Below are 18,508 nucleotides of genomic sequence, written 5' to 3' on the forward strand. Positions count from 1 at the left end.
TCAGTCTGGAGAAGAGGAGGCTGAGGGGAAACCTCACTGCAGGATTCCTCACACAGAGGGAGGCTGGGCACTGGAACAGGCTCCCCAGGGCAGTGGTCACAGCATTTGGACAATGCTCTTAGGCACATGGGGTGACTCTTGGAGTGTCCTGTGCATGGGAATTTTGCTCAGTGATCCTGATGGGTCCCTTCCACCTCAACATATTCTAAGACTCTATTATATTTGCAGTTCATCTTTCTCTATTTTATCCCAATTAAATAAAACTTAGTTACTTGTTAGGAGTATTTTAAATAATTTTAAGTTATTCCATCCTTTAAAAGTGCTAATAATGGTTTATGTAATGTTAAGTTTAATATTCTCTCTTTTTCCAATAAAAACAGTGTTTGAATTTCAGTGGGATTGACAGACTGATTACAGCAAATGAAAATTTCTGTAGATGGACTGGATGAATGTTGCACCTGACAGTCTACACAAAGTTATCTGATGCTTCGCCATTTCTCTTTTTCTAAATATCATTACAGGCATCTGGAAACGTCCATTTATGAGACTGAGCAAGTTCCCAAAAGTGTAATATCCTAGAGGTGCTAGTTTATGGAGTAGTGATAGAGGATGGACACATAGACTCCATTTCACATTGGACCCATATATTTCCAGGTTCATTTGTGGGCTTTTTCCTTTTAACATGTAGTTTCATGAATAAATTTTCCATGTGAAGTAATTTCTTTCTAATGCTAAAGTAAAGTTTACAAGCCCCTTGTTAAGTCTTTGCAAAGAGTTTTAATGTCATTTGTCAAGAAATCAAACATCTATCGAGAGCTTAATTTTGCTTCGTTAATACAGGTGACCCTAATTTTAGTCACAAGATCAGTGGTTTATAGAACAGGTGCCAAAGAGGGTTTTCTGAATCTCAGGCTGGTTTGGGACTAGCAGTGGGAGAAGTCAGATCTTCATCATTGCTGCTAATTCCCAAGCTCCATATGAGTGGAACATCTGAATTTATCATGAGGAAAGGTACTGGGAATGTGTTGTGGCACCTCTGATGGCAGCCCTTCACACCTTCATAAGACAGAGCTTAAATTGTGAGTCATTTATGGTAGACATAAACCCATTCTATTATCCTGCAGCAAATATTTACATCATGCAAAATTCTTTAACTCCAACAGCTTTTGAAAGCACAGACCTTTCTTCTTTAAAAAAATAAAATATAATTATTTGAGACAAATTAAAAAAGAACAAAAAATATTCTATGAATATCAAGAAACACTCAATCCCAGTAAGTCTCCGTGACTTCCAGTAAGGAAAAGAGTATTTCTTATCAATTGGCTGGTGTTTTCCGAGCAGTGTGGGTAGTCCTGGTGGTTTTAGCTTACTCTGAACCTGCAGGAAATCTAACAGTATTGGGATCATTCTTTTACCACATGTTCTTCAACTTGCCCCTGCTCTCAGGGTCCCAAACTGCCCATGCTTGCTTGCTGTGCCTCAAATTGTTACGTGGCACCTTGGTAATTCAAGTATTAACCAGGTAATTCCTGCTTTAGGGATTTATTCCTCTGAGCTATTTACATCTTGGATTTTTTAAAGGGTTGGGAACAGCCTGATTCCAGCTGCTACTGCTCATGTTCACAAGCTGTTTATTTTCTACTATGCATTCTTGTTTAGGATTCTTGGCCATTTGTTGGACTGGAGGACAGGTCTTTATATCTTGGCCACCCATGGAGCTGTTTCCTGTTTTTTCACTTGAATAGAATTGGTCAGACTAAAATATTGCTGTTGGTTTCTATTTCTTTCAGAGGAAACCTATTTTTGGTTTTGGGCTTTTTTCTTAATTAGATGCTTCCCAAACCTGATATATATATTTTAACTTCTCTTAACTTTCAACTGTAACCTTCTGTCTTTTTTATGTTCTACTTTGCATGAGTAATTTTTTTATTAAATTTCACCAGTTCCGTGCATGTTCTGTGGCATTTCAAAAGGAGCTAATGTACCAAAAGAGTAGAAATGTCACCTTACTCCAAAAGTAAATGACTGATCCTGTTGTTGCTGCTCTATGTGACATTTTTGGCAGTGAGATAGTTAACATTACTGATAAAATGGGATTTGGATGGTCATGGCCATGTTATACCTTATCATGTGTTCTTAATACAGAAGTGATGAGGTCCACACCGCCTAAACCTAGGAAATGGACTTCTGAGAAATGTAGTCTTGCATATAATGTTGTGCTCCCAACTGAGAAAATGTAACTGCTCTGTGCTGAAAAGTGGGCAACCTACTGTGTGTCTGAGACAGGCAGTGCAGCAGCAGTAAATTCCATCATGCTTAGTGTATGACCACATTTATAGATGGTCACAATTTCTCCTGTATTATAAACCAATATTTGCCTTGTCTCTGAGGAAAGACTTCAAAGGAAAAAAAAAACCCAAAATCAAAAAACAGTCAGAATATTTAAGATTTAACAAGTTTTTCTTCCTTTATTTTTCCCCTCTTTGTCCTTTTGGTCTATCTCTACTTGTGGCAAGCATGACTGATCGGTTTTAATAAAGGCAGCAGCATTTTGCTCAGTATAGGCAGATGATTTAAACTCAGACCATTTGGGAATTCTTAGTCCTAAAATGACTGTGGATCATCACAGCTTACAGTAATGCAGAAGGAAAGAAAGTCCTAATCAGTATTGCTGTTAATTCTTGTGGTAGTGAATTGTGAGTTCTTTCAGCATCTTCTCCTACAGACTGGAAACTAGCTGATGGCCATTTCTGGAAAACACTTTGAATTTAACTTCCCAAGGAGGGATTTTGTTTTGAGGAGATGCTCTGAATACAGAAAATAAAAATCCCTGGAAAATGTGGGATGTCTGTAAGGAAAGGGACATCATTGATCCTACTGCTTATTGAATAACTCTCTCCCTTCCTTTTCTTCCTTTTTTTTCCCAGTTAGTGAAAACCATGTTTGCATAAGTCCACTTATTTGTTTTGGCTTTAGCTAACTACCAAATGGGCTCAGTAAGTACACCTCAACCATTCTAGACAAAAACGATTTGAGACCCCCTTTAGATGTTCTTTCAAATCCATCTACTAAGTAGAAAAACTGAACAATCAATAGTGAAGGACACTATGATCAAGTAAAAGTTACTATAGTGACCCATGGAAAGGTTTCCTAATAACAGGGCCTGTAATGAGCCATGTGTGTCTAGGAGGGTACACAAAGTGCAAAAGGGACTTAAATATTATGTGTGGGGTTTGGAACTCTGTTAGATGAGAGTTCTTACAGATTATAGCTAAATTTATGAACTGAAGCTTTTTAAAGCATTATGGAAAATAAATTAAACAGTTGTCTAACTCCCATGAATGCAAATGTTAATTGACCATCCAAATTCCCTGAGCAATTTTTGAAAACATCAAAGCCATTCCTATTTATAAAAATACGTACAATGATATCTACAAAGTAAAACTGTTTGAGTTCTAATAGCAGATGGGCCTAAACTGAGCAGAATTTGGTTAAGTACAGGACAAGTATGATTTTTTTTTTTATATAACAGAAGGAATTTTTATTTCATTTAAATGTCAGAGGAAAAATAGTTCTGAAGTATATTGATGCTGTCATAAATTAAGGCCAGGAACCAGGCAAGTAATTCACTATATATTTACATTTTCATTCTAATTCAAACTACAAGAATCATACATATAGTGACAAAAAAAAAACAACCAGAAGCCTGTTGCTGTTTTCATTAAAAGCCTACTCATGTTATCTGGCTTAATATAGATTTCCTGTAGCTTTTTCTCACTGGTTTCACATACAGTTTTCCTTGGGTCATCTGCCAAGCTGCTGAGAGCTCTGGAGTCAGTTTTGCAGTAAATTCTAATCAGAACCATGTCAAGGACTGAATCTATTGCACTTCCCTTTCCTTGCATTAATGGGGGAAAAGAAGTGGTTCATGGTTAGTCTGTGAAAGGTACAAGATTCCACAGGCTAATTTCATGACAATCTGTATCAGCCTGGTGCCACTTTGCCTTCAGAATTTTTCTCTGACTACTAAATTTAAATGAAGTAAAGATTACTTCTTTTTTCCTTTCCCTTTTCCTTATTTCAGCATTCACTCTTTTCTCTCATGGGGGAGATGCTTATGAAATTAAGGAAAATATATTTTCTTTTTTCATGTACAGAATGTCTGGCATCCAGAATTTTAGTTGATCTGGGACAGTGAAAGAAAACTAAAATTAGAGGTTAAAAAAATCTTAGGAGATATTTTAAGGTAAACAGAAAAGGAGTGTGAAATGGGGAAATATGGCAGTGAAGTATTAGAACTGAAAATAGAAAATGAAAGGTTGAAGACAAAAAGAGACATGAGACAATTTAAATGCAAGAGAAGAAAAGAATAGGAAGAAAAGGCAAGGTCTGGAGGAAGAGACAAAGAGGTTTAATGACCATGTTACTTAATCAAACAATCATTCCAAACATTCTTGGAAGCTGTGGAAGAAAACAACATTTGTTTCACAATGCTGCACAGGCCTCAGCCCCAGTGAAATATCAGGTATTCAAGTGGCTGCAAGGGTTTAGATGTGCAAAAAGATATAAAGAAGAGAAGGCATTATAACCATTCTGAACTAGTTTTGGTCAAGCAACATTCTAGAAGGAGCAAGTAAAAGATTTTAAGAATTTGGTTTCCACTTATTGGAAAATTCTTGTACATAGTCCCCCTCTCTCTGAAAAGCCCAGATGAAACTCAGGCAAACATGTTGCATCTTATCAAAAGAAAAAAAAAATAACTGTGGGTTTAAGGACTTGAAGTCGAATTCAGATGTAATGAGAAAAATGGATTGTGGGGGGAAGAAAAGAAAAAAAAATAAGTAATGCATTTTTAATAAGAAAAATGAAAGATTAGAAAAATTCCGTGGTTTATTTTACCACATAATATATATGAAAGTGGATGGAACCATCAAAGCATAGTATCTTGAAGAACTAATTCAAAAAAGGCCTTGGAGAATTTGAAATTTTATAAACAGCTATTCAGCTTTACTGGAAACTTAGAAAAGTCTCTAAAACCACAAATAGCTGAGTGGAGGAGCCATGCACAGGCTAGAGATTAGCACAGATATAACAGCAGAAATGAGGAAACAGTATAAGTTCATATTTGGCCTATTGCATGTAAGATTTGGTGCCAAATAGTTAAAATAAAATGCAGAATGTTTAAATGCAGTATATAAACTTGAGAAGTTGAGAATGTGAGGCAACATTTACTATGTTCTTTTTTGTATGTAGTAAATTACAATTCTGCAGTCCTAGCAGAGCACATGCAGTCACTTCTAAAAATATTTTAGTACTTTTATATGCTCAGTATTGTGCATAATTGCCCCAGTGAAAAGAATTACACATATATTTGTTAATAAAGCAAAGGCCACTCCCATTCCAAGGCATATAAAAGCAATGTCACCAACCTAATGCCCATTCCACAGTCCCATCCAGGGGTCTGTGTCTGTCCATGACAATGTACCAGCAGTGATTTCTATTAAATTGGTGTGTTTTGCTCAGAATCCTATTTTGTACTCTGCACTTGGTCAGTGCAAGCAGCAGAGCAGGACAGAGCAATGTGATTTTGCAGTTTTCCTTCAACTCTGCTCTGCTCTGAGCCTGCTTTGCACCTGGCTCTGTGCTTACCTGTGTGAGAGGCACAGGAAAGGGGGAATCAGGATTTTGATGCTCACTGCTCCACCAAAGGTCTTTCCTCCTAGTTCCTCTTCTGAGCATTTTCTGTAGGAATTTTGAGGAAGGTTGTTGTAAAACAGTGTAGGACAGACAGAGAGGATCATGTAAAATTATCCAGAGCTGTGTTACAATTATTTTGAAAAGTATGTCAACAGTCATTCATTCCACTGAACACTTTTATCAGAATTGTCAAGTGAAAAAGTAAAACCAAGCAATGTGAACTTACTCTGGTGACTTTAAAAGTAGGTTTTTTAGGTTTCTACTTATGCAGGGTAGCCTGCTAACTACTGAAAATTCAAATATGTTGAAAACAAAGTACAGTTCAGAAACAAAATGGGAAAGCTTGCATAACATTTATTTTTTTCCTGTTTAGGAGCCAGCAGAAGAGCAAGCAAAAGCATCTCAAATCTAATCAACTTTGGTTTCTCTTCTTTTTTTCCATTATTTTCTCCACGTGTATTAAAAAAAAAAAAAAAGGAATTTCATATCCCTCCAGAAAAATACACAAAATTAGAGACATTAGAGTTTTCTAGCAGCACTCAGGTTTTAGCTAAATTGATGACAATAACTCCTTTAGCTTGAGAAGTAAGAACATAATACTAAGAACATAATTCTGTAAGTAGCAGTACAATGACCCAGAAGCTGTAGGATGTCAAGTGCTTATAATGCCCTTCTACAAGGTATAAAGTACTAGAAATACAATGGTTGAAGTGAAGGGAAGGAGTTGGTACCATTTCAATGAGTTTTTCCATAAATAAAAAAATGAATTAGCACACAGATCAACCAGTTTCCTGAATTTCATATTGTTGTTTCTGTTTTGACCAGATAGAATGGGCCTTTAAAAATCTTTTATACATGAATATTCTAATTTTTCCCAGCCTTTCAAGGAAAAGTCATATTAAGAAACACCTGAAAATATTAGCTGAGATGCGAGAGAAGAATTTAGCCAGAGGGAAATAAATTCAAAGAGGATGTCTGGAGCATCATAAAGTTAATCAAACTTTCACCCTGAAGATTTCAAAGCTTTTAACTTTATCTACTGTGGCAACCACATTTGCCATGGCTTTTAGAGTTTTGACCTCACTTTCCCTTTTTCTGTAGCTTTTCTAGGTTTTGGGTAATGGTGGGGTTTGTCTCCTTTGCAGCCTATTCCTAGGTCCCTCTTGGAAATAATATTCCAGATACCCAATGTGCAAAATTTCATCTGACAAAATCAATTCTCTGTAATTATTGCAGAAAACACTGCAGCTATAACTTGCAGATTGTGCCTTCTGCGCTCACCTGCCAAGCCACATTACACTGGTGCCTGTTGGCGCTCCAGCCAAAAGAACCCAAGGGAAAAGTTTTTGGATCCTTATCAACAAAGCTGTGTGAGTAAACACAGGTGAGGATTGGACGTGGTGTTTAAATACTCAAGAGAAAATGCTGCTTTCATAATATTGGCTTGATCCCCTTCGTAAGTAGGACTAAAATTTTGGGTTGACCTGTGGCTTTTATTACTTTTAAGGGTTTGTCTGAGGTTATTAACATAATTTTACTAGCATGTAAATTACAGAAAAAGTGTAATATGCCATATACTATGTAATTATTTCTCCACATTCACAAAAAAGCTCATTTGAACATATGGCAGACATGATTAACTGTACTTTATGCTAATTTCTGCATACTATTTAGCTCACCTAATTAACTATACCTGGTGTACTACACACTGTCCTGCAGCAGAATATCAGGAAGAAATCCTCTGGATGAAATAATAGACGCCTAAGAGAAGAGAAAAATCAATATTATAATCTATTACTACTTCCCCTCCTTCCACCTAATTGTTTGTTTGCTTTTTTCTAAACACCTATTCTTTCTTCAGTGGCTGAGACAAAGAAAATTTCAACTAGACCTGGCCTTTTTTTATCAGTAGAATACTGTCAACTACTCTAATAAACATATCATTGGAGCATGCTCAGGAAAAAAAATGTTGAAGTACTTAAACATTCTTATCAGAATATTCACTTCTAGTAAGGGAACCACAATCAATTCCAATTGACTTACACATGTAATCAGACCAAATAACTGAATTTTTCTAATGGTAAGTCTGGGTTTGAACTAGATTCAAATCTTAACTTTTAAATTTATTATAGGAAATCATCAAATTCAAAATATATGGTCATTGAAAATTTCTGCTTGCTTAGCTGTCAGAGATTATTAAGAAGCAAAAATTTGGTGAAAGAATATACCCCATTCATTTTAATATAGATAAAGGTCAAGTTAAAAAAATTATTCATAGTCTAAAAATTCTTTGTATAGTTATGAATATACAAATTCCAAGTAATACCCAACTGTCCTTAAAATGCAGGGTAAAATCTGTTGCAAGGAACAGAGTAGACTCCATGGGTAACTATATACCTACTGACCAATTTCAAAAGTGTTGCAGAAAAAGCTTTTTAGAAATGATGGACCAAGCTGAGGAAGAGGTGTCCTGGCTAACAGAGGTGGAAAAGCAGCTTCAGAAGTAGGGGGACCTAAGACAGTGTGGCCTAACCCCAGGTACACAATTCCTCTTAGCTTGAGCTGCCCCCTGAATCCTGTTCTATAGTGTGGTTTGGGGAAAAAGCCCTCTTTTTGGTAGCCTGCCTCACATGATGGTGGTTTCATATGTTGTTTTTCTCAGTAATTTTATTTTCTCAAGTCTCCAAGCTCAACCTTTCTCTAGCAATTGTTTCAGAAGCACTATTTTTGAAGTAGCAATGATGTTCTCAGCCAGAGAGAGCAATCACAGACCTCCATCTCTTGACAAAATCTATCTGTGGAGTTGCTCATTGCTGCTGTCTGACCTTCCACTGTAACACTCACACCCCTTAGGGCACCCTTGACAAGCCAATGATCAATATACCCATGCAATTAAAGGAGTAAGAATTGCTTTTACCATTTCCTCCAGCCAACCTCTATTGCTTCAGTCTTGTCCAGGGGATGAATTTCCATCTCGTACTAAAACACAGACCAGTGCTGGACTCTTTGGCTGATTCACCACCACAATTTCTTTGAGAAACCTTAGATAAAAAAAAGCAAGAAAAGTCTTTTTTTCTTTTCTTGGTTTTTTTTTTTTTTTTTTTTTTTTTTTTGGGTTTGGGTTTGGTTTTTCTATTGGTAGTGCTTACAATTCAGATTTCTGCCATGGAGTTCCAAGCAGCCTTCACTACAGTGTGATTGGCTACAGAAACCCTTGGACTAACCCAGGGTGTGTGTGCTGCTGTGTAACAGCAACAGCCTCATGGAAACCTCACACTACCAAGATACAGCATTGTTTGATTTAACAAACAGCTTTTCTTCTCTTTGTTGTCTGTGTGCTGAATGTGCTTGCTTCTTCATGTACTTTATGCTGCTGCTCTAGAGGGTTATGACTTAATTAAATGTCTCTTCCTTTTTTGTTAAGGTTCTATTTCGGGATTTTTAAAAGAAAAAATAAAATAAATAAAGGCAGTCAACTGCTTGCCTCTGATTCACTTTTATCCCTCTCATTTACAATCTGAGGAGAAATGAGTGCACTGAATACCTCCTAGTGAGTGGCTGACAACTAAAGATGAGCAAAAACTAATACTTTGTTATTATCTAGCCTAGAGGAAAGTTTACAGGATAACCAGCTATTGACCTTTTCAAGTAAACATATTTAAGAATTCCGTGGTTGTGGGGAGCTTAGACAAGACACAGCATGAACCCTTCAGAAAAAATGTCCAAATGCTTGTACTTGAAGTTTAAGTGTATCACTGAAACTATTCTTTTTTACAGTTTGTCTAACATTTCAGACAAAAGCAATGAAGCTGAGGTTCCATTTTCACATTATATATATTATAAACCAGGTGTACAGTTTGAACATTTCTCAAATGCCAAAGTGTCCACTTTAAACATTGCCCTTCACTTCCTAAACTTGCAGAAATGCTGCTGCAGTGCTCTCTGAAAATATACACTAGTGAAGAAATGATGATCACTTTGAAGTATAACACCAATAGACCTCCCCAGTCTCCTTCCTTCCATTCACTCTGTATTTCTTTCTTTTCTTTCTTTCTCTCCCTAAATCCTCTTTCTATTTTAAATTTTTCTTTGTCATCAACTTTTCCTTTCTTTTATCTCCCTTTCTCTTATTTATATTATTTCTTTTGTAAAGGGAAGAGCATTTCCAAATCAATTCATTTAAATTAAGTTTCCATTACATTGACTATAGACAGGACTAAAGTAGGGTTGTTTTTTTTTTACCAAGTGAAAAAAAAAGAAAAAAGAAGAGTGCATTTGTTGATTGCTATGGTGAGTTGTTTGGTGCATGTTGATTTAGAGCAAGCCAGGGATTGTTTTCTGCCATGAGTAATCAGAGCAGATGAGCTTTTCAAGGTTGCTGCTTCCCTTAACTCTTCAAGGAAAAAATATGGTTGAAAATTCATACAAATCTCATTAACTGTGAATAACTTTGTTTTACATAAACTTCCATCAGTTGCTTTGAAGTTTTTTTCATACCTTTCTATTCAAGTTGTAAATGTATAACCAAATTGAGGATACCTACAATTTTTTTCTTTCTCTCTAGAATGTTGCACTTTAATTGTTCTCTTGACTTCTGACAAGAGAACAGCAGCACAAAATGAGATGTTTTATGTCTGATTGCACTACTTTACATGTTCTGGTACTCCTTATTCCTTCAAGTTGGGGTTTGGTTATTTGGGTGTCATTTGTTTTAAAAATAAACAAGCTACCTTGTTTATTTTTATGCTAGCTACCCTGTAGTGTATCATTCCTAGTTAATGTTTGCAAGCTGAAGCATAGATGTGTCACAAATCCTGACAGTAAATAATTAAAGTATTTAAATAAACGTGTGTTTGTATGGTAGTTTTGTGGTTGTACAAATTTGTAGAGCAAGATCTTATACTGATCTATAATTATCACTGCCACTGACTAGCATGATCCTTACTGAGTCAGATTAATTTACACATTAAGCAGCCATCTGTAGAAATTTTCATAGTACCTTGCTTGCAATGCCAGGGCTCACATGGGGATTTAAAAACTAACTTGGCCTCTAGGGATTTTTAGCACTGCTATTGGATACATTTGCTGTGAATGCATTTTTCTGGGCACCGACTCCTTGTACCCTTTGTCACTGTTTTATATCAGCAGAGGCTTTTTAATATTTTGCATACATAATAACATAGAAATTGGTAATCTAAGAACAGTACTTTATATATATATGTATATGTATATTTATATTTTTTTAAATCCTTGACTCTGTGTTAAAAATCTTTGCAATACTTCTGAACCAGAACAGATTTGCCATCATCTGTAGTCATAAAAGATAAAAACACAACATATTTTGGCTACAGCAAAAAACATATTGCAAGCATGTTGATGGTAATTCTCTAAAAAAAGGATAATAACTGCAATGTACTGTGTAAAAGTCTTCTTATGCATGGGTGTTTTGTAAGTAAGCTCAACTTGTGTGCTATAAAGGGCTACAGCAAAACTTATTTTACCTGTTACAAAAATAAATTGTAAGAAGTATATATAGAGTTTGTAAGCCTAGTCTGCAAAGATGAACACTGCATTCTTCAATTATATTCAATCAAATGGGTAAATAAAAAAGAGCTGCTGGAGTTAGAAAATCATAGAAACATAGGATATGCTGAGTTGGAAGGGATTCATCAGGGCCATTGAGCCCAGCTCCCAGCCTTGCACAGGACAGCCCCAAGGCCACAGCCTGTGCCTGAGAGCATTGTCCAAACGCTGCTTGAGCCGGGCTGGGGCTGTTCCACTGCCCTGGGGAGCTGTTCCAGTGCCCAAACACCCTCTGGGTGGAGAAACTTCTCCTGACATCCAACCTAAACCTGCCCTGACTCAGCTCCAGGCCGTTCCCTCGGGTCCTGTCAGTGTCACTGAGCAGAGATCAGTGCCTGCTGCTCCTCTTCCCCTCCCGAGGAAGCTGTGACTGCAGTGAGGTCTGCCCTCAGTCTCCTCCAGGCTGAACAGACCCAGTGCCCTCAGCTGCTCCTCACAGCTTCCCCTCGAGGCCCTTCACCATCTTGTTGCCCTCCTCTGGACACTCTCTAATAGTTCAGTGTCTTCCTTACATTGAAGCACCCAAAACTGTACACAATACTCGAGGTGAGGCCGCCCCAGTGCAGGGCAGAGAGGGACAATCCCCTCCCTTGCCCAGCTGGTGATGCTGTGCCTGATGTCCCCAGGACATGGTTGTCCCTGCTTGGTGCCAGGGGGCACTGCTGGCTCAACTTGCCATCAACCAGGACCCCCAGGTTCCTTCCCTCAGCTGCTCTCCAGCCTCTCATTCCCATGTGTGTACAGGTTGCCCAGGTGCTGAATCTGGCACTTGCCCTTGTTAAAATTCATACAGTTGGTGATTGCCCACCTCCAATTCGTTGAGGTGCCTCTGCAGGGCCTCCCTTCCTTTGGGAGAGTCAACAGCTCTTCCCAATTTAGTGTCATAGGCAAACTTACTTATTATTCCTTTGAGTCCTGCATCCACATCATTAATGAAGACGCTGCCATGGTAATTCAGCTGTGCACTGGGTGTGTTGTCTAGAAAGGTATTGTGAGAGATGGTATCCAAAGCTTTTCTGAAGTGCAAAATGATTACAACTACTGTAGTTTCTATTATCAACATGCCCTGTAATGGTGAGCAAGTCAATTCATTGCTCTGCTGTGCTTTTCCTTTCCCACTTTGTTCTGTTTTACCTGTTTGGACCACCAGTGTTTTCAGGCAGCAAAGAGTCTTCCAGTTCTGCTAAAGCATCTACCACCAGGGGGGTTCAACCCACAGGGGGGCTCTGAGCATTACTGTAACACTGGTAAAAATAACTGTAAGGAAAGAGCAAAAGCACAATCTTCTGCCAAGTTCAGTCACAAAAATGGGCACTCTAATATGCAGAGAGTGTTCTACTATGCAATAAAATATTCATGATACTGAGACCAAGAAAGTCATGGATATTCATGGAATAGATCCAACAATAATAGATTAAGTCATTTTCCATGACTTAGAACACAGCTTTTAAATAGAGGTAGAATGATTTAGGGTAAACCTATAATATTTAAGAGGTTCTACTCATGGCCAAACAGAATCCACTATGCCCACTTTCTGACTCAACAGTACATGAAAAATGGTAGCAGGAGTCCATCCAAGCTAATTAAATCTGATTTAGAAATAAACTGGAAGAAATCAAGGCAATTCATAGGCACACACACACACACAGAAGAGTTTAATGCCAGTGAATAATTGTCTAGCTCTTGTTAGTATTTCCAAAAAATATCAGCTAATCACAGGCCCAAGGATAGTAACAGAGGTCCCAGTTGCAACCATGAGTAGGAGGATCCAACCAAATCAACCAGAAACTTTTTCCCAGCCACTGATGTTCAGATGAAGATTTTTAGGAAAAAGAAAAGGCAAATGGACTACCCCTCCACTAAGGCTTTCTAGGTTGTAATTCATTGGTTTTGGTCTTTCTGAGTCTCCCATCCAACACACTTAAGGAAACCAGCAGGGATTGTCTTTAAAATAATAATCCCTTTCTGAATTAATTTTAATCTTGCTGTCTCCAGCAGCCTGTCTTAGTGAGATCCACAATTGCAAGCCATGTGAAAAAGCACTCTTTATTTATTTTGTTTGTTTAAAATCGCTCCTCTGATAATTTAATTAAAATATTTGAATTCTTATTTAATTAGATGAACAATATTGATTAGATGAACAATATTATTTCCTACTCATACTGTCACCATCTATGGTTGTAAGGGCATCTCATTCATATTTTACAGAGCAAATTCTAAAAATAATTTTTCCAATTTTCTCCTCATATTGAGACCAACCCAGCTCTTCAACAATACTTTTCTTTAACCAAGCAATCCTCCATTCCACATGTTCTTTATGCAGACAGCATTGCCAAAATGGGACACAGGATTTGAGAGGAATAAGACCTGTAAAATGCCATGACCATCTTTTCTGGTTTGTAGCCTTCCAGTTCCTAACCTTCCAATAATTCTTAACATAATGTTTTTCTTTCAGAGTGCTCATTAATACAGCTTTTGAAATTTTTGAAGGGCCATCCACAATGTTGCCCACTTCAGGGCTTTTATTCCTACATGAATTCAACGTTTTCCTAGTAGTCAGTTTTCAGTACATTTTCTGAATTGTATTATCAGGAAAGTATTTTTTTTGCATCACTATTCATGCACCTTTCCAGATCATGTAAAAATTTGTTGAATAACTCATGTTCCAGTATCAGTCCCTAGAGGATCCGCTTAGAAAAGTCTCTCTGTTATTAAAAACACTCCTGCACCTCACTTCTCCCCTTTGAAGCAGTATTTGAAAACATTCTTTTCTATTCCATAGCACCTTATTTTCTTTGGGAAGCTCTTGTGAGAAAACTGTTGTGAAGAGAATAAGCAGGCCATTCCTTTTACTGATTCTTAATTAATTCTGCCTGGTTACAGAAAGCAGGACTTTTTCTATTGGTCTTTCTAGATCTACTAACTCTGTGTTATTTGCTTTGGCACAAAAAAATCAGATATAGCTAACAAATCTGCAGTTGTACAAGTCACACCTGGAACCTGGACACTGACAAGAGCACTGATTTAAGCAGCAGGTTAGGCACTACAGTTTACTGAGCACCTATTTCGTATTTGTAGCCCTTTAAAAGTCATAAAAGAACATCTGGAAATGTGCTATCATTTGCTTCAATGGCTGGTTCTTAAAATTCTTCTTCACATGCTTCCCTCTGAGGCTTGACCTCTCCTTACTGTTCTTTATTGCCCCATTTCCTTGGCTTCTATTTTTATTTCAAATTCATACAAAGTCTGATAGACATTCCATAAAATTTCATTTGTATTAATATTAATCACAACAATATTTAGCTTTTGTTACTTATTGCCTTCTTCATCTGGTAATTGCTTTCACTTTTGATTTGTAAGAATTTCTACTATGAGAATTCCTTTACTCCAGTTTTAGCAGGTTAATTTTATCAAAATTTGTTTCAAGCTTTTTTTTTTCTTTTCAGTGATGTGTACTTTATTGTCAGCCCCTTCACACTGAAAACTATGAAATAAAGTTGGTGAACAAAAGAAGCATCTTGCAATACAACTTATGTCGATAATTATGACCTGTTAACATCATGAAACCTTCTGCTTGATAATTACAAATTGATACCACAGAAGCACTTCACCAGGGAGCACTGTGATGGTTAATGCAGTCTCATCTGTGTTTTGTATTTTCTGGTCATTGCAGACTCTCTGCATCCCCTACAGCTCCCTCCATGCCTTAGCATTCTGGCTGTACCCAAAATCTTTTTTTTTTTTTTTTTGCTTGGACTAATCCCACTCACAAATCTCAGCAGAAACTTTGAGAAAAATCTCCCTACTAGATGTAACAGGATGTTTGTGGAATTTTCTTCTCATCAAGGCTGACATCAAGACTTACAGTGGGTGTGCTAGGATCAAATAAAGCTTTTTTCAGTATTCAATTTATTCCAAGGCATTTGGCCACCATATTTTTTTTATATAAGATGACTGTGCATGTTAAATATGGAGTTACTTTAGAAACAGACTGGGTCTAAGCAAAGAAACTACAGCTCATAAAGATCACATATACTAGTTATTATTATAAAAATTGATTAGATTATTAGGAGAGTAGTTTAGTAGTATAGTGTAGTATAGTATAATATGTCTTCCTGAAAATTAACTCATTAGAAAATATCTCTTTTGGAAATAAAAATCTAATATGACATTTTAAGCTGGCCATGGGCAATGGTAAATAGAAAAAAGACTAAAAATGCAGTATTGAAGACTAGAATAGCCCTATGAATAGGAGACATAGGAAACCTCAACATAGTGACCTGACAAGACCATTTTTTTCAACAGTCAGTGTGGTATCCCAGAATATGTAATTCTAAATTAATGGGGGAGCGGAAACTCTCTTATGATATGTGCACAAATAAGTTTACACACAAAACTGTACTTTGTCATACAAGACTGACAATTGCCATCGCACTTTGAACACAATGTCCAAAACTTCTACACTAATTCCAGCTACTGGAATAACATTACCACAGGGTATTCCTACTTTATGGTCATTCTGCATTGCTGGTCTGCTATCCATCTATAATGATTTCAAAATATTTGTGTACGTGCTCTAATCATGTATTTCTACACTTGAACAAGAGAATGTTAATAAAAATGTGCATAGCAACACGAAAACCTTAATAGCTGCCTGGAGAGTTAAGGAACACATTTCCAAACGTACATTACCCTTTTTTTAGGCTGCTTTCCTAAAATACAACTTGTCACACAGGATTCAGAGGAGCCATAATTTCCAAGGCCTTCTTCTAGCATAAAGAATATCTGCATGGTTCCCAGTCCAAAGATATCCTTGGTTTAGTCCCAGATTTCTCAGAAGAAATAGACTGTGGCAGGATCAAGCAATTGACCCAGGAACTAAGCAGGAATTTAAGTTCATCTAAAATTACAGCCCCCAAGGCCTGTACTCCAGCTCACCTTATCAATGAAACACCTAAAATGCGCTCTGTGCTTGCTTAGGGCATTGCATCAAAGCCTGCCTCCCAGATCTAGCTGCTGTGCATCAGGACTGACAGCCACTTTGGTGCCTCTCTGCAGGAGCAGGGGAGGCAGCACCTGAGCAGAGGCAGAGCTGCAGACAGCACAGGAACCTGCAGGGCAAAGCCATCGTGTGAGCGAGTTCAAGTGCTGCTTGACATTTTCCTCAGGTTTTTGCATTTTGCAGTTTTGCTATTTTGCACCCAACATCTTGGTTTTGCTGAGAGCACCCTTTCTTTCAACCTGATCTAAAGCCAGTCTCTGCTCGCTGAAATCCTGCAAAACTCAGAATCAGGGGTGCGCAAGTATGACCCCAAAAAATGACTTAAATACAGAGCAGCAGGATTTTTAGTGCTGCCTATATTAAGCATGGCCAAGAGCAAGGAAATATTGCAGATATAGGTGAGTTATCCTCTATCTGGTGGAAAATTAGCAAGATCAAAAAGGTCACTTCTGGGCTCCTTTGCCTGGCAAATATCCTTCATGTGTTAACATTTGAAACCATGATTTCAGGATTATTAACCACCTCATGTGCCAATAACCAATACTTTTACTGGAAAGGGAATGTAGAGAATGTTTGAAGAGTAAAACTAGAAAAGGTGGTCCTAATCTCGGTCAATTGGGAAGACAAACTAAAATTTAAAAATCTATACAATCTGTAAACCAGATGGCTCAGAGGAGGATTTAATTGTAATGTATAAAATCTAATATGCTGCAGACACAGTCAATCCAGGTTACTGTTTTTCCCCTAAAACAAATATTGCAGTAAGAGGACATACTGTAAATTGAAATTACAGAAGAACTCTAAGACACAGGGAAGCAATTTTTCCTTAACTAAAAAATATTCTGCAACACAAATACACAAAAAACTCAACTGCAGACTTCTAGAAATAATCAAATGTTATTATATGGGAAAGCTGAGTTAGAAAAGTATGCCTAAATTTGTCAGCTGTTTTGCATTAAATCCAAGTTTTTAAGCCATTATATTTTTTCATACTGTGCACGCACGTAAACAGGGAAGTTCAGTTGTGTGACAGTTTGAAGATTCTATAAAGAATTGCAATAAAAAGAAAAAATATAAAAGGTTGTGTGAGCGAGATGATATTTATTTATTTTCTGCAATAAAATTTATTTGAGGAACCTAAGAATATGGTTACATGGAAATGTGCAGACAGCCACAACCTCACTCAGCCTGTTCTCTAAGCTAGCTGGGAATGTGCCAGATATGGTCCAGCACTGTGTAACCATCCAGTGTGCCCTAAGTGAAAAATAATTTAAAAAAATCCAGTTTGCATATACTCTGAAAAATTCCTAGAACTTGGCAGCTAAACTCTCCAAGGATTCTTCAGCACCAAACAAGGGCTAATCTTGGGATGAGCAGGATTCACTACAATTTTCTCTGCACCATAGCAGTAAAAAACACCTTTGGGGAGCCTGTGGTCTGCTGCCTGTGCTGGTGAGAGGACAGGTAAGAGGGAGCCAAACCCAGCCTTGTGGGGCACTCAGAGCCCAGCCCTGCTGAATGCACTCGGTGTGAAGGGTGGAGAGGCCACCTCTGGGCACCCCAGCAGGCACAGGGCAGGACACTTGGCCAGGCTGCCCAGATCCATGGGCCCCGGGGAGCTCAGTCCAGCCTCTTGACAATTTCTCTGCCGCCAGCAGTAGGCTCTGAAACTTCCCCACACCTGCAGGCTTTCTGCCCCTTGCCCCCGTGCCAGGCAGGGGGTGACATCGTCCTTCTCAAAGCTGTTCTCCTTGCTTGGGAATGGGCACCACTGCAGGGGATCACAGCTCTCACAGCACCTGCCTGGCCTCCCTGGAGCTCCCATGGCCCAGAACCCACCTGAGACCCCAGGGTCATCTGTCTCTGCCCCAGCTGTGCCCCAGCAGGGCCCAGCAGCCATGGGCCCACATCCCAGGGAGATGCCTGCTGCCAGGGCTGCAGCTGCCCCATCCTGCCTGCTGCCTGGCTGGGCCCCAGGACTGACCCAGGGACCCCCTGTGACCCCAGTCCCCACGGCTGCTCTGTGCATGGGCAGGGTTTGAGCCTAAACCCCTTGCACAGGGACCTTGCCTGCAGCAGGGGCTGAGCAAGGCTTTGCAGTGTTGATGAAGGGAGCTGCAGATTTTCAGCATTTTCTGGCGTTCCTAGTGCACCCTGCCATTGGAGTGTGCACCCAGGTGATAGCTGCTCATGAATTGCCCTGTAAATCCTAAAGCCAGTCCTAAG

This window comes from Molothrus ater, chromosome 9 (genome assembly GCF_012460135.2).
Source record: "Molothrus ater isolate BHLD 08-10-18 breed brown headed cowbird chromosome 9, BPBGC_Mater_1.1, whole genome shotgun sequence".
Lineage (NCBI taxonomy): Eukaryota > Metazoa > Chordata > Aves > Passeriformes > Icteridae > Molothrus > Molothrus ater.